The sequence below is a fragment of the Vidua chalybeata genome, chromosome 2 (assembly GCF_026979565.1).
Source record: "Vidua chalybeata isolate OUT-0048 chromosome 2, bVidCha1 merged haplotype, whole genome shotgun sequence".
Taxonomy (NCBI): Eukaryota; Metazoa; Chordata; class Aves; order Passeriformes; family Viduidae; genus Vidua; species Vidua chalybeata.
Window position 1 is genome coordinate 37,236,237 of NC_071531.1, and position 12,028 is coordinate 37,248,264.

At 36.0% G+C, this 12,028-nt stretch overlaps 1 long non-coding RNA gene across 1 annotated transcript; it reads right to left on the minus strand.

The window, feature by feature from the left end:
• Window positions 1–252: 252 nt before the first annotated feature.
• LOC128784554 (uncharacterized) lies at window positions 253–11,798 on the minus strand. The gene is made up of 3 exons (XR_008429533.1): window positions 11,722–11,798; window positions 10,405–10,451; window positions 253–491 (listed from the first exon to the last, which is right to left on the minus strand). It is a non-coding gene; the product is annotated as an uncharacterized LOC128784554 (long non-coding RNA).
• Window positions 11,799–12,028: the final 230 nt, after the last annotated feature.

Genomic DNA, 12,028 nt, shown 5'->3' on the forward strand with positions numbered 1-12,028 from the left:
AATTGCTGTGCAAGGCTAGAAAGGGGTGGATACTGGCTTAGATATACAATGCAAATAAAGCCAGCGTACCTGAGAGAACTCCTGTTACTCTAAGTAGCTTTTTCTCTTTTGACAACTACACATTTATGCACGTTCCAATTAGTAGACCATTTAAATCCAGTGGTGTAATATCAGAATACCAGAAAATAAAGCAAAGCACCATGGTGAATGATACCCTGGACCTGGACATTTCACAGAGAATTAGGTCACCACTAGAAATATGAATATATCTTTGCACATTTGCTTCTTGTCTGCAGTTACAGCAGCTGCTGTTCCATCATGCTGTTCCACCAGATTAAATAGTATTCTTTCAGATGAAAAACATCTGAAGCCAAAGCGCTGAAAATCCTTTTGCTCTTCTTTTTCTCGGTTGTTAGGCAGCTGGCACTCTAAGTGGGCCAGACTTAGGCAACTTTCTTCATTGTTATTCTGAATTCTTCTGGGTCCATTCACTGAAAATGGCAAAATGAAAGAAACTCAGTTTTGGCAAGCTCTGTGGACCTTCTCCTGAGTATGTCAGAGGAGCAGTCTTCAGCTTAGTTTACCTCCTTTGGTAGTGAGAAGGAATTTCTTCAGAGGAGCATGTCCTGAGTTCTTCAAACAGCAATTTTCTACAAAAGCTGCAGAAATCTGCAGGCTCTCCCCCCCTCTTAAGTACTTTCTCTGACAACAGTTGACACAATTTGCAGTTGGAGCTTTGCAAACCTATTGTTTTTCCTCACCTTTTTGCCAAAGGCTGATTCCAGCTGGGCTGCCAGCATTTGGAGCCAGTCTGCAGGTTTAGTCTCACTGCAGCCATCTTGCAGGTAAGCCCAAAAGCTGAAGCATATCAAAGCTAAACTACTCCCCAGATATTTTCCTTCCTTAATTAACTTTTTTTCCTTTTTTCTCAAAACTCTCATTGTACTTACATTGCTTTCACAGAGTAATACAGAGAGTACTCTTGTGAGTAATTTCAGTCCTATAAAATTTGCTCAATTACCATGAAGTGCCATTTAGGAGAGAGGAAAATGTCTCTGTATTCAAAGGCATTTAGTTTGAAGCCTACCAAACTTCTATTTTTCATTTAGAAATGCTGTCACCTCTCCACCAATTACATTGCTAGTTCTATCTTTTTAAAGAACTAAGTGGCTAGACAAAGGAAAGAAACGACAAAAAACCCCTGACTTCTTGGTCACATTTAGGAACAATATCGTCAGCTGCAATACCCAGAAAATCCTCTTGCTATTGTCACTACTACTCAAAATTAAATATGGGTCGCAGAGGAGATGCATTTTCTTCAAAGTGAGAGATTCTGTCTCCATTAGTTTTCTCTGACTCGCAAAGACAGGATGGAGATATATAATGAAACACTTAAAAAGCTTTAAAAAATATTTTCCACTGGTTTTCTTACCACACATTGATGCATTTGAGCACACATTACAGTAGACTGGTAGTGCACGATTGTTTCACAGTCAGAGAAAAACTTATAGCATAAGGACAACAGAATTTGGCTTGTATGAAGTAGATACATGAAAAACATTTTTTATGGCTTTGTGATCAAAAAAGTAAGAACAAAGAAAACTCTGAAAATCTTTCCATTTATTAAAATAAATAACAAAAATAAATTGTTTTAAATCTTGATGTTGTTGATTTTAATAGTAGTTTCTGTTTTAGCTCGAGGCAAATTCTACAGACTGATTAAAACAGCAATGAAAATAAGGTGCTGACACAATGTCAACTTTAGAGTAATAATTGCACTGCTATAATAATCTGTTTAATTGTTGTTTATTGTAATTAAGTTCTCATGCACACCAGACTTGCAATTTTCTTTTCCATGTCAGCAAGGTTTCCTTTTATAGAACAGTTTGCCCAAAGCAACCAGTGACGTTACTAGACAGACATTAATCAAAGGACCCTGCAAAGCTACACCTGGTATCCTTGAGGCAAAATGTTTGCCAAAACACAAAACCCACATAAATTGATGCATGGTGGTTATGGTGGCATTTTTATGCTTGAAAGCAAATATTTTATAATTCATTTTTAAGTATCTATTATATTAAGTAATATTCATGAGCCAATATTATTCACTTAATGACCAAAATACCTCTCATTGGGAAGACTGACAGCTAATTATAATTAAAAAGACCAATAATTTTCCCATATCCATTTTCCAGATGTTAATGTAAACTAGATTGACAACGTAGATAGACATAACAAAGGAGTCTAAGAGAATTCATTTGCACCTGCTCAATACCAAAACATCACAGAGGTCAGCAGAAAATTCTGAGTTAATTTTAAGATTTTGATAAGTTGAAATGACATGTGGCCTTGAAGGAACATTGAGGGCAAACTCTATAAAAATTTATACCACCAAAGAAGCCTGGATTAAAAAAAAAATCCCTAAAGATAATTAATATTACTTTCACATAGAGTATCAGTAATGTTGAAGCTTAATGTGAAATAAACACTTGACTCAAGTTAATCTGATGCTAAAATGATTGGGCAATTTATTACAGCTTAAGAAGGACATTGCCACCAGAACAGGAAATAAAGGTTTTAAAACTTGGGTAATTATTTTCAATCAGAGCTGCTTTCAAGGTCAAATGTTTAATACTAGCCATTATTTTCTCTCTGCTAACTTTGGCACGCATTTCACATGTCTCATCCATAAATAATTAAAGAAGTAACTGCTGTATCAGCTTAGCCTTTGGATTAAAATTTGAGTGTGCAAGGTAAAGATTTTATTTTATTTTTTCCCTCAAAGACAGCAACATGTAGTTTTTCTGGCCTAAAAAATACTGTCTACTGCTTTCTAGTTCAAAAATATAAACATTTCCAAATGAGTTTTCTCTGTGATTTATTTTTCCTTTTGGACCATACTCAGCTACTTCAGCAAATTGAGACAAATAAACCTGAAAGTTCTCTGTAAAGGCAATCTGCTAATACACACACCCCAAAGAAATTAAAAAGAATTTAAGCTGCTGGCAGGCAAAGATGAAGTAATATTTGATGTGGTTTTATTCGACTAGTATTGCAACTATTTGTGAAGAGAATGGGGGGACTAGGTTTGTTTTCAATTTACTTGCTCTTATGCAAAATTCTAGGTCGAATAATGACTTTATATTAGTTAGATAGTTATATCAGATTGAACCCCACAGACTGGAAAGTTGTCATCAAAGCAAATCAAAAATAAATAAAGGAAATGAATTATAATACAATGTGTGGATAAAATCTGAAATGCACATTATTTTCTGAGCATCAGCATCTTTCACTGAGTTGATGTCCTCAGTATTAATCATATTTGATTTTTCAGACCAAAATTAGGAAAAGGTTCTACACAGCTCAGTACATTCAGTCCAATTCAGTAATTGAGGCACATGCTTAGAACTTTCTTTAAAACAAAATTAAAGAGAGTTATAAGACATGTTAGTTCAAACCCTAAGCAAACTTTTAAATATTTCCCTGTCTATTCTTTTTGTTTTGTGAGTCTACTTGACTAAAATTATTGTTCGTTGTGGAGGTACAAGTAATTTGGGGACACAGCCAAGGAATCACTATTTTACAAGTGACTAAATATAAGTTGAGGTAATTTTTTGCATGTCACAATTTCAACACTAAGAAGTCATAAATTGAAAGAAACCCTTGGAAATAGTAAGGGAAGTCACCCATAAATTAGAAGAAAAAAATTAAGCACAGTATTTAGGTATATTAATATAAAATAATTTTTTAAGAAGATGGGGGAAAAGGAGCGAGGGAAGTAGGATTCTCTTTGGCATTGATGAAAATATACAGCATTTAAACACAAAAGGACAAAAAGTCTGCAAAACCAAATAGCTACATCCCTTTCAAAAGTGTTTTTGAAAATTTAACACAGTAGTATTTTTAGTGAGGCCCCGAGTCAGCAAAATAATAAGCAATTGCCTAATTTAAGTCCATGTACTCCTTATTTACATTTAAGAATAATAGAGCTAAATCATTCTCTCAGGAACACTCAGCCTTAAAATCTACTCATTCTATTTGCTTTTAATTATTTTAAAATTACTTAGATTTTTTTTTAAATGTCATTACACACACATAAGTGGATGCCCTGACAAAGTCTCTTTGTATTTACTCTAATCCTACATTATTTCCCAGTGCTTCTTAAGCTCAGCATTTCTTAATTAATGCTGCAATTAATAAATTTATGTATGCAATATTTGGCTACACACAAAGCAACTACATCACTGCCTACAACAACAAAAAAGAAGAGTGGGGAAGCTGTATCTAATAAAAAATTCCAAACTGCACAAATGTCTGTCTTAATTGCCTTCTGCTAAAGCAAAGTAAAAAAAAAGTTCTTAAAACCTTTCTCTTGTTTTTCTTTTTTTTTTTCTTGTGGTCACAAATGAGCAATTTTCACACTTACAGACACTCTAATGGACATAATAGCTTCTCTACTGCCTACCATAGTAGTCAGTTATTATTAACTATTAAACCAATTACTGAGGATTGATTTTTGAAAATTAACTTGTACATAGTACTCTAAAACTAAATGCCTACTGGTTCACGTTACAGCAGCCATTGGGGAATCTATGTTGGCCTACTGCTGCCTAGATTTATAAAAGAACTTCACATTAACATAGTGTGTGTTGAGCTATTATGTAGGAAGCATTACAATTCCAGTCTTCAGGACAGGGTCAGATGCAGAACCTTATTTTCACATCTTTCCTCTCTGGGACATGATAATTTGGAAAGCAGCTTGCTTTGCCTCAGGGAAAAAAGAAAATCATGATCAGAGTTTTCCATATGTCAATCCTTACAATGCTTTCTTAATTTAAAATGAAGTCCTCAAATTAAACTGAAAGGTGTATTTTGGAAACAATGTCTACAAGGATGTCAGCTCCCTGGAGAAACTGCTCCCACATGAAAGACCTACAGTTTCCTCCAAATAGTTTAGAATTGCTGTTACCTGAATGCACATTTGAGCTTTCAAAACAGGCACAATGCAGAGGAAAAATATGCTAAAACACTTAATTAAGTTGCTATTGGGAAATTGATAGTCATAGATGAGCTGCATCTTTGACATCTTTTTTTTGGGAGCATCAGCCAATCATGGACTAGAACACACAAATCAGCCAAAAACATATGCAGAAGATCCTAAATTTTGTTTATAAATGGTCATGTCACAGTATACAGAAAAGGCAAAGGAAAAAAGTTTTATCATCTCTCTACAGCATACCTCTTCATTCTTCAAGCAAATTCAGAGTTTTGAATATTAGGATCCCTGGAGCCTCTATTGTGATAAATTTACAATGATCCATCAAAATGGAAGCTACCTGCTTCAGCTTGTAGATAAAGCAATGCAAAGCCTTTAATATTTTTCCAGCTCTTCTTGTAAACCATAAGCTGCACAGCTGTAAACAGCTGGATGCCAGGTAACACAAAATTCCATGTCAGCATGAGAAATCTACATCTTTATTTACTCAGATAGGTGACTCCATTGGCTATAAATCTACTTAATAATTTCACTTGATGGTAAAGTGAGGATTGAGAGGAAGAGTGAGTTCAAGATTTTAACTTCTGAGGTAATATTAACTTCTAGAAAAAACTTACCTGCAAATGCCAGCTACAGGCCTGTCATTAGTCCCACCCTTCAATAGCACCTCTACAGTTCCTCAGAAGGGAAATAATTTTGTCTATTCCTTCTAATTTCAAGCTTCTGTACTTTTCTAATCCCAGATGCCATATCTTTCCAGTGCCATGGAAGAACAGAATATTTTTACATCATATTTTAGCAGATGGAATACATCCCAGCCAAACTTATCACTGCCAGATGGCTGACCCCTATTTACTGATGAAACATTAGACACAGAGATAAACTTTAATCAGTTAAAACATCCAGATTTTCTGCATGAAAATGGCTGGATAGCTCTTCCCTCATCATATTCAGCAGAACCAACAGATCGTCAGTTTCCACCACATCACTCTCAAGCAATAAACCAACAGACCTTCATGTGAGATTCTAACATCCTCTGGACTAAATCACAAGATTAGCCAGTAAACAGCTTAGGCCTTTAATACTTCATAAGGAATATGCTAAATTATCTTTCAAACTAACCTTTGAAACTAATCACTTTTTAGTGTTTGCAAAATTAAAATCCCATGTACAACAGGACAATTGTGCAACAGAGAATGAAAGGCTTAGTAGGTGTTACAGACACAAGTAATATATTACATACATTATTTATTGGCTACTTTCTTAGTTGAAGGATAAGTTCTGAACCTAGAAAGTTTACGTGGAATGAAAATTTCAGTAGCCAGGCAAAGATGAAGATCATCAGCATCTTACCAGAGGGTAAGAAAAAATTAAAAAGGGTAAGATTATCTACTGAATTTATAGGCTTTAACTTCATCACAGAGTGGTTATATACTATGTTCTCCATTTTAACAGCTTACTATTTGGGTTCTGCTTTTGAAAATAGTTTTATACGGTGCACAGAAAGAGATCAGAGAAGTAGAAAGAAAAGATGTAATGAAGGATGTACCCCAGGAAAGTAGGTAACCCTAAGCTTATGATTCATGACCTGAGTTAGATAGCAAATGTGAACTTCAATGAGACATATAAGGGATTCTGCAAACAGTTTATGAACACTTTGCTGTATTAAACAATGTTGTATTACAGTTCCCTGAAATAGCTCTGATCAAAAAATATCAAACTAATGACAAAATGAGGTGTAGCACCAATGTAAGCCTTATTAGTTTCTCCAGGTTTTGCCTGTAGAACAGTAGAATATTCTTTTAAAATTCTCTTCCTGTCTGTGGCCTACTGCCTACATACTACCTGTAATCACCTATCTCCTGTCCCGTTTCACAGAAAGACAGTTCTTAGAATCTCATATGGTAGCCAAGGTGATGTCTTAAAAGCTCAGCTACTCTCCCTGACTAATGAGAGCAAATGCACATAGTATAACTACATGTTTGCTGTAATTTTTCAGAAATGCATTTTAAATGGCAACATAAATTTATCTTCCAGAGTAAAACTGGAATTTGGTGTTTCAATTTCCAGTTTGTCAAAATGTGTCTGTATATTAAAAACAATTTCTCTTGATATCCAGTCTGAACCTCCCCATGTGCAGATGAGGTCTGTGTGTTCTCATCCTGTAACTCGTTGCCTGGGAGAAGAGGTCAACCCCATCTGACTCCTTTCAGGTGGCTGTAGAGAGCAATAAGGTCTCCCCTGAGCCTTCTTTTCCCCAGGCTAAGCACCCCCAGCTCCCTCAGCTGGTCCTCAAAGAACTTGTGCTTCAGACTCCTCACCAGCTCTGTTGACCACTCTGGTCAGCACCTCAATGTCCTTCCTGAATTGAGAGGTCCAGAACTGAGAACAGGACTTGAGGTACAGCCTCACCAACGCTAAGTACAAGGGGACAATCATTGCCCTGGTCCTGGTGGCCACTCTATTGCTGATACAGACCGGGATGCCATTGGCCTTCTTGGCCACCTGGGCACACTGACAGCTCATGTTCAGTGGCTGTCAACCAGCACCCCTAGATCCTTTTCCATTGGGCATCTTGCCAGTCACTTTTTCCCCAGCCTGCAGCACTGCACGAGGGTTTTGTGACCCATATCTAATACTATAACTGGACTGTTCAAGAAGCACTTTAAGAATCTTTGAAATCCAGCTATGAATTGATCACTAATAAGAAGCTCTATTTTCCACAAATACTCAGTTTAATATCCTCAAGCATGGCTCTTTTAGCAAAGAACACAGCGTTTCATAGTAGTGACTTAAAGCACAAGTCATCGGACACATTGCTTTAAATTTCTGGATCAATGTGTTCAGGATTATTTCTCTTGTTCTCTTTCCCTTTACTTCAGCAAATAGAATTAATTCAGCCATGTGCTGAATTATGAGGAATATTGCAATATTAAAGTACTGGAAGAATGCTATCAAAGAAGCTTCTAATTGTTGCATCATCAGTGGGTAGTTCTTATCTCAGGTGCTTGTGTCTGCCCCACAACTGTATCCATATCAGCTTGGCTGGAAGTTTTCCAAGTGAAATAATAAAGAAATGTGGAATTGAAGCATTCAGCAGTGTGAAAGGCAATAGTTTAGTTATCAAAAGGAGATATTTCAAATATTTTTTTAAAAACTAAAATGGATGTCTAGGACAGGATTAGACTATAAAATAAACCATATTCATTTCCTTTCTAGTCAGAGCTACACAGAGCTAAGACATTCAATATTATTCAAAATGAAATGACATGTAATATTCTCTTTTACTTGCTCTCTGTGAAGAACCAAATTGTAAAATTTAAGTAATAACCGTGAATCTTTTTTTAATGGTATCTGTAACCACTAAAAGAAGTACCAAGAAATTCTACACCCAGCTGTAGCTTAAATAAATTTAGACTCTCTATAAGGAAATAACTGCTACACACAACAAATAATAGCAGCTAGTTCAAACATGAGTCTTAGGTTAACTTATTCCTTGAAAAAGCAGTTTAAACTGAAATTCCAATTTCACAACTTATTTTATCAGATAGCTTTTTACTATGACACTGCAATGCCCAGTGGAATACATTTTCACATTAAAAGATTACCAAATTAATCCATGTTTAAAACTCATACATTTCAAGATGCAGATTTCTCAAAGTAAATGTTACAGTAGAATCCATTTACAAACTTTAGTAAACAGGTCATTCTGGATAGAGGAAAAGTACATACAAAACCACAATCCTAAATTGCAGTCTGCAAGGCCAGTAAGACTTATTTTAAACTGCTTATCAAATGAGATTCTGAAAAATGTAAATTGGCTGCACCTTTTGCTTTTACATGCAGTAGTTAAGTATGTGCCAATGCTATAGGTAATTAATACAAGAGCACAGACTTGGAAATTTCTTAATGTAAGAAGATCTACACATTTTTCTTTAGCACTTAGCAAATGTTTTTCCACAGGTTAATTTTCTCATTCTTATTGAGGAACTTCAGTTTGCAATATACTCTTCTAGCAAAATAAAAAATACCTTCTTTACTGAGTAGAAGGAGCTCCACACTTCTTTTTTGCTTTAAATTATTCTTTGCTTACATCTTCATTAGCAAAAGCATCACAGTATGAATTGATCCATTGAAAAAATATTAGTTCTGAGAATAAGTGGTCACATCTTGTGTGTTTTTGTGGCCTCCAGAGCTGTTGACTGACAACCAATAGTGTTTGGGGTGCATTAAGGGGAGATTCTGGAGACCATCTTTTAATTTAATTTCATACCGGTTAGACACAGACTGGGGGAATGACTGGGAAGCTGGTCCAGAAGCAGACTCGTCTGATCCAAACTAAAATTTGCAGATGCACCCTATAAACTTCTATCTCAATGTACTTTCTGATCAAGTTTCCTCTCTTAAAAATTCTAGATTAACTCACCATTTCATGATTTGCATCTCATTATAGTATAAAATGGTTCTCTCCATACTTCCTCCACTCTTTCATGGTATGTTTCTCATAGTCCATATTCCATTCCAGATACTGACCTCCCTGCTTTCTTAAGAGAAGGTCCTTTCCTCCCAAAGGGAGGAAAGTCGCAAAGGACTGCTAAATTATGGTGTGATGAAAAAAAAATACATGACATGTGTAAATTTTCTAGTCCTCCACCATCTTCTGTTTCTCAGCCTTTGTGAGGTTGATTAGATCTGCCCAGTCATTGCCAGTCACAGGCTTTTGCCAGTGGCTAAACTGCCCCTACTTTTGCATCCTTGTCCATTAAGGCGTCGTGCTTTTAAAGCATACTCAAAATTTTTAACATTAAATCTTCAATGGACTTGGAAACAAGCCTATTGGATGTGTTAGAGACCCTACAGCATCTTTAAAGAATAGCAATGCAAAACCATAAATTCTAAACTCTTCCCCCCTTAGCACAGGCAGCATTATTCTATTGATATTGATGCAATGTACATGACAGTGCTGAACATTTGCTCAGATTTATTTGCCTAATATCTTTGTGATAGTATGAGAAAAAAAAATTAAGAAATAGGAAATATAGTTAGAATCTACAGCTATATCTCCCAACATTAGAAAAACATAATGTGAATTATTTTGTCACATAACTTCTTCCAACAAGAAAGAAGACAAAGAAGTTAGGATAAGAATATTTTCTGTTAAGAGCATAAACACAGATTCACATTTCCAAAAGTAACATGTGGTGGAGAAAAACATATAAATCTTGAAAAAAAATAGCACCTTGTACAAAAAATAAACACTTCAGCACATTTTAGATCATGTGTGTGATAAAGCTGATTTCGTTGACAGACAAAGTGTAAAATTCTTGCCATGGTCCTTATTCTAAATAATTTCAGTAGGTCAGCACTCAGCATGTAGCCTGGAGCAGATCTCTTACTGAAGTGCTTACCATGTTCTATGACTCAGAAAATGTTTCCTCTTGTCCAGCATTTTCCCCTGATGAAATAAAAGATTAAGAGGATTATATGCCTTTCCTTGGATCAGTGTTGCAGTTGTTCAAGCTCTTTGCAGCTTGTGAACATTTTACTGTCTTTCGAACATTTTTCCTTTCATTATTCCACCTTTAATCAGCTTTGTGTCTCCCAGTGTCCCTCCCCCTTCTTTACCCCTTTAAAGAATTACAAAGGGGTAAAGGGTTGAAAACACCGGAAGACATTCTGAATGGTGTGTGTCTCATATTTGCTTCTGCTTAAGTGCAAAAGATTAAATAACCATCCAAATGACAACTCCCTTTCTGTAAGAAGAACACATTCGAAAGAATTCCCCTGCAATTATGCTATTTTTGCATTTTCCTGACTTCTTCCTACATATTTTCTATTTTTCAGTTAAGGCATGTGTACTTGTAAGAATTCATTTTCATAATGGGCTGCTAGGGCAAGAGCAATTAAAGAAAAAATGTAAAACCACTTTCACTTACGAGGGTCACAACAACTTTATTGACTCAAAGAGACTTCCTCATTAAGAATACCAAATGCACAGGACAGTCACGTATTTCTCTAGACTGTGCTCCTGGAGACTGAAGATATGGGACCCAACTCCTGCCCATCAGTCTCACAACTGTGTGAGCACAAGATCATAACTTGACTAATATTCTCTTTTCCTGGAAGCAAAGGCAGAGCTAACACCCTGGTACACAGCCACACATTGAATGGCCCTAACATCTGACCTGAAACAGACACCTGAAGACATAATTGCAGCAAAATAAGGATGCAGAGAGTCCAGGTTTAACCAGGGGTATACTACACGTAGACTCGACAATCCTATCTGGATGCAGACAACTTTTACTCTTGATTCCTTTTGATACATAGCCCCCACCATGTCCTATACTGTGTGTCCTGCAGTCTTGGGGAACCAGAATCTCCACTGCTCCAGTCTGTACTCTTCTGTGGATATCTGATCTGAATTCCAAAATATCTGGATCAAACCCAGATCTCTGACAACTAACTGCGTCACCTTGCCAGTGTTTATGTAATGGTCATACTCTTATTTTCATCCATTTTAGGCATTTCCATTACCTAAATTTTCTACAGGTCTCATACATATTCAGATGAAACATGTTGTACTATGCAGTACTTTACACAGTGAGGGTACTTTACAAATAACAATTTAAAATATACTCTTATTTCATTTGGTCATACTGTTGTCTATCTGAATTGGGTTTACTTAGGAGAGTTAATTGCTCTTATGCATGGGAGCACATACATACACATTTATATAATGTAAGTAATTAAAACAGTCTTCTCTTTCTTTGTCCTTTCTACCAACTGTGTGCTCCTGTTTGATCAATGGAATAAATAAAAGTGTTTTTCTGCATGTCAACTCTCTGCTATTGTACCTGAATCATAATGCAGCTGTGACCTTGTGCCTTGTCTCTATTGTTACCAGTAGAGACATGTTGTGGGTAGGTCCCAGAGCAAAGAAGTCTAGCACCTTCCGGGAGATAGTTCCTTGTTGTCACGTTGCTAGAAATACAATCTATAAGAAGAGTTGAGGTCCCCTCAAACTGTCAGTGA